At 44.4% G+C, this 5,292-nt stretch overlaps 1 non-coding gene across 1 annotated transcript; it reads left to right on the top strand.

Annotated features, from left to right (window-relative positions):
- Positions 1 to 4,825: 4,825 nt before the first annotated feature.
- TRNAT-UGU (transfer RNA threonine (anticodon UGU)) lies at positions 4,826 to 4,897 on the top strand. The gene has a single exon. It is a non-coding gene; the product is annotated as a tRNA-Thr (tRNA).
- Positions 4,898 to 5,292: the final 395 nt, after the last annotated feature.

Consider the following 5,292-nt stretch of genomic DNA (forward strand, 5'->3'; position numbering starts at 1 on the left):
TGTTGGCGGACCACGACCTCGACATGTTGGACGTGCAAGAAACAAAAGTTGAAGGGGACGAGCAGACCCGAAGCATGATGCTTCGCTTTACCTCTCGTTATTATGTGGTAGTGAGTCACAAGGTGGGCAAGTCAGTGAGATGCCTACTATTTTTGAAAAAGTTAACGGGCCTCGTTGTAGATAATGTTCATTCATGCCAAACTGGCAGATTGATCGTTGTTGATTTTCATTATAGTGAGGTTAACTTAAGAGTAATATGTGTTTACGCGCCGAACGGTACAGGTGAGAGGCACATATTTTTTTCTTAGCACTGAGCAGTATCTGAGTAAAGACAAACATGTTCTTATGCTAGGAGATTTTAACTGCGTTTTGAACACTCGAGACCTAAGCAATGAGCGCGGGTGTAAAGATAGAAGTAGCCAGCTATTGCCACGGTTAATTGCAGAAAATCATGTAGATGATGTAGCAGAATGCCTTGAAGGAGCGAGAGAAGTGCAGTTTACGCATTTCCAAGGACTGAGTCACGCTCGCCTTGACCGTATTTATGCGTCGATAGCGATATTACCTTTGTGCACCCAGTATCATGTCGCGCCCGTGTCGTTCTCGGACCACTGTCTAGTTAAATGTCGGTTGGAAAGCAAGGGAAAACAAAACAAATTTTCATAGGATTTGTGGAAAATAAACGTAAATCTCCTGAGCGACGAATGTTTTATTCAAGCTGTGAAAGAGGCGATAAAAGAAATGAAAACAGAAAGGATGCCCAGTGTTGGCGCACAATGGGACTTATTAAAGCAACATGACAAAACGAAAGCCATAGAGCGATATAGCTGCCTTAAGTATGAGGTAAAAGTCAAAGAAAGAAATTTAAGAACGATGCTCGAAAGGCTCGTTAAGCTTGCGTGCCAAGAGACGGGCAAGTTTAAAGACCACATCAGTAGCATAAAACAGAAACTCGAAGTAATAGACGAAGAACGCTATCAGGGAGCGCTCGTGCGGGCCGGAGCCGAGGCTTGGGCTGCCGGGGAGACGCCCACAAAGCGAGCGCTGGGAATCGAAACGGCCCATGCTCACCGCAAGCACATCGATGTGATAGAAGAAAACGGTGTTGAGATAACCGATACAGAGGGCATAGGCCAAGCGTTTTCTCGATTCTATGAAAGGCTGTTTGCCCATAAATCAGTAGATGTGGAAGGTTTTAAAATAACTTTCTTGGAACGCATGGCGCGGCTGCAAGAAGAAAGAAAAGCAGCTCTCGAAGCAGCGATATCAATAGCAGAAATAGAAAAGGCGATAGGTGATCTTAACCCTGGCAAGTCGCCCGGGCCGGATGGTCTGAGCGCGGCATTTTACAAAGCATTCAAACATGACCTTTCCTCTGAGTTGATGTCTTTGATGCGGCAATTAAGTTGGAAACGTTGCCCCTGTCATTCTCCCAAGCACACACTGTGCTCATTGCAAAAACAGAACCAAAAGATATGCTAGGACTTGTGACCTCATACAGACCAATTTCATTAACTAACTGTGATTATAAAATATTTCTGAAAATATTGGCTGTAATGCAGATTGTAGGATCCCATCAAACCTTTGGTATTAAGGGTCGCTCTATTGTTACTAATATTCATTCTATTAGGTGTGCTTGAGTGCTGTGATGCCTATCGGTCGGCTGTCGCAATCCTTCAGCTTGACCAAGAAAAGGCGTTTGACTGTGTGCCTCATGCCATGTTGTTTGCAATACTTCAACATGTTAATTTAGGCTGAATCATCATGGACATTATATCCATAGCGTATCAAAACTGCAAAACACGCCTCATATTCAACAACGGATTGGGCGGCCGCGTTGAGGTTCATCGGAGTGTGCGTCAATGGTACGCGGCGAGTCCGCTCTTGTATTTATATTGAAACCTTATGCCAAGCAATAATTGAAAATGATAGGGTTCATGGCTTTAGATTGCAGGCGTCACAGGTAAAGCTCTTGGCATACGCTGATGACATAGCTGTGTGGTTCAAGGAAATAGGGAGTCTGCTGGAGACCGTTGCTGTAGTAAGAAGGTTTGGAGAGGTGACGGGGAGCTTTGTGAATTGGGGAAAGTGCGTGGGGTTCTAGCATGGCGAGTGGCCGTCAGCCCCCGACACATTTGATAACGTGAGATGGTTTGAACACCAGTAAAGTACCTCGGCGTTCCCCTTGAAATTTATAAGAAAACTGATGATTTATGGCTAGAAAACGTGAAAGAAACACGAGAAAAGACGGAGAGGTGGAAAGGTGCACATCACTCAATTTTCGCCAGAGCGAGAGTGTGCAATTTATTTTTTGTTAGTAAATAATGGTATATTATGCAAGTGTTGTATTGCTCGCGAGTGTATGTGCAGAAGTTGCATCGAGTTTTTGCTGTCTTTATTTAGGCGTCCAGCTGGGAAAGCTGCAGCCGCACGAATCTTTTTCGGCGTGTGAAAGATGGGAGGGGGGGGGGAGGCTGGGTCTGGCGCCCCTTTTCGTGCGACAGCTTGTAAATAGATTTTTTGTCTCTCGTGACGTCAACGACCCATTCTTAAGAGCGATGTGTCAAGTGAGACTTTGTTATGCGTTACCAGAGTTGTTATCAGCAGTCAAATAATGCCTGGTACTTTATTCGGTTTTTCTAAAGATATAGTAGCAAGTGTCCGTTTTTTGTCAGTACGGTTTTCGAATGACTATCTGTTCAGTTTAAAAAGGAACAAATTGTACAGTGACCTGTGTGATCTTATTTTTCCAATGACGATGTACCCAACTATATACAGTAGAGGTCAAGGTAACAATGTTTTAAAACGCATTAAAAGAATGGACGTGCAGCCAGGAGTGAAATCTTTTTTTCTTCAAGCTTCACACGGGCACTCCCACAGTGAGAAAGTTTTTGGAAGAACGCGGTTTTTACATGCCGTAAGGTTCCAACTGTCTGATTTGCAAAAAAAAATGGAAACAGTAGACCATGTGTTCCTGCATTGTTGGGAGGGGGGTGTTGTTTTGGGATCTCCTACAAAGAACCATAAAGAAAGATTTCCCTTGGATCCGCATGGCATCAGATTTCTGCCGTTAGATAATGAGGACGGAGTCCCTTTTGAGCTCATCATGCTCACAGGCCTCTACTGTCTATGGCGAGCCCGAATGGAATGCTTCTTTTGTGACCCAGAGGCACGCCCTGCGCGCCTGCATTTTCGTGAACACCATGTCACGTTTTATTGAAGTAAAAAAAGGAGAATTCGTTGCACCTAGCCAAGTTGTGCTGGCCGCTTTATTACAGAATGTTTCTTTTTCTACATGAAGCGTGGAATATTTCTGTTAATTTGTTAATTTTGGTTGTGTTGCTCATAAGATATACGAGTATGTGAAAACGTTGAGAACTGGCAATAAAGAAAAAAAAGTAGAGCAAGTTAAAGTTAAAACAACGAGCCGCCGTAGTTGCTCAGTGGCTATGGTGTGGGGCTGCTGAGCACGAGGTCGCGGGATCGAATCCCGGCCACGGCGGCCGCATTTCCATGGGGGCAAAATGCGAAAACACCCGTGTGCTTAGATTTAGGTGCACGTTAAAGATCCCCAGCTGGTCAAAATTTCCGGAGTCCTCCACTACGGCGCGCCTCATTATCAGAAAGTGGTTTTGGCACGTAAAACCCCAAATATTATTATTATGATTAAAACAACAAAGTTCCGAGGTAGAAATTTATAGATTTTCGCGCGATCAATCGTATGCAATCTTTATCTTTTTCCAAAAATCTGGTATGTACTGCAAGCACTGTGCATGTCATGAATGACCATCCAAAAGATACACAGAGCATGCGCGGTTCTTATATGGGGATCCACATGGGAGAGAACGAGCCGCACTAATTTATTTCAGTCGGTGAAGTCACGAGGCCTTCGTTTTGCACATTTGTTTTTGAGGCACGTCGTCTCAAGATTTCTTTTTTTGGGAGATCAAAAGGATCCTTTCTTGCGAACAGTGTGCCAATTACGTTTACGAAATGCGTTACCTCAATTTATCGTATCCTCAAAAACGGCAAATGGCGCAAGTCTCCGTGGATTTTTACGGCAGGTAGCTTGGTCCGTAGAATTCTTCCATGCTCGCTTTTCATTTGATTATCTTGCTATTGTTGGAAGGAAAAAATTGTGAAAGGACCTAGTTGATGTTTGTATGCCTGTTCCTTTGTACCGGCCTATGTCTTCACCGGGCACAGGAGCAGATCTATTGAAGCGAGTGAAACTGATGCCAGTGCAATCTGGGGCTAAAACATTTTTCTGCCAATCGCATACTGGAACTCTTCTCGTCAAACCTTCGCTACAAGAAAAAGGCCCCTTTGTCGCATGGTCGATCAACTGCAGCAGGGGTAGAAAACTAGACACGATCGACCACATATTTTTGGATTGCTCGGACGCACTTTTTTTGTGGCTAATTCTGCAACGTACACTAAAGAAGGAGTTGCCTATCACACCGTACGGCACCGGTTTCCTTCCAATTGACAGTGAAGATGGTGTTCCTTGCGATATGCTTATGGCGCTGATTCTACACAGCCTGTGGAAAACGCGCATGGACGTCAGACATGAAAGACTGGTTATTCGCCCAGCTAGAGGGAACTTTACTAAAAGTATTTTGTTCTGGCGCGAGGCTTGCAATGCACGACTAGATAAGTCTGAATGGGCCACCTTGTTAGAGGAACTCGTCTGTCTAAAGTGGTTCTAACAATGCACGCCTGCCAAATGACGGCAGGTGGTTATATCAACAGAACATTGTACATGTCATCCTTACGCCATATGTATGTCTGTTTCAGTTATGAAAGAATGGCAATAAAGAAAAAAGCCGCTATAGCTCAGTGGTAGAGCACTGGTCTTGTAAACCAGGGGTCGTGGGTTCAATCCTCACTGGTGGCTGTAGATACTTTTTGTATTCACATAAATCTGCGCATAATGCAATCGCTACATAGCTGAACCGTTTTCTGTGCCTACTCGAGTCGCCGCTATAGCTCACAAGTAGAGCACTGGTTTTGTAAACCAGCGGTCGTGAGTTCAATCCTCAGTGGTGGCTGTAGATACTTTTTGTATTCACATTTTATCTGCGTTTGATGCAAGCGCTACATAGCTGAATAGTATTGTGCACCACTTCAAGTCGCCGCTATACCTCAGTGGTAGAGCACTGGTCTTGTAAACCAGGGTTCGTGAGTAGAATTCTGACAGGTGGCAGTAGATACTTTTTTGTATTCACATATCTTGAGTGTAATGCAAGCGCTACATGTCTCAACCTTTTTGTGCGCCACTTCGAGACGCCA

Source organism: Dermacentor variabilis, chromosome 7 (assembly GCF_050947875.1).
Source record: "Dermacentor variabilis isolate Ectoservices chromosome 7, ASM5094787v1, whole genome shotgun sequence".
Lineage (NCBI taxonomy): Eukaryota > Metazoa > Arthropoda > Arachnida > Ixodida > Ixodidae > Dermacentor > Dermacentor variabilis.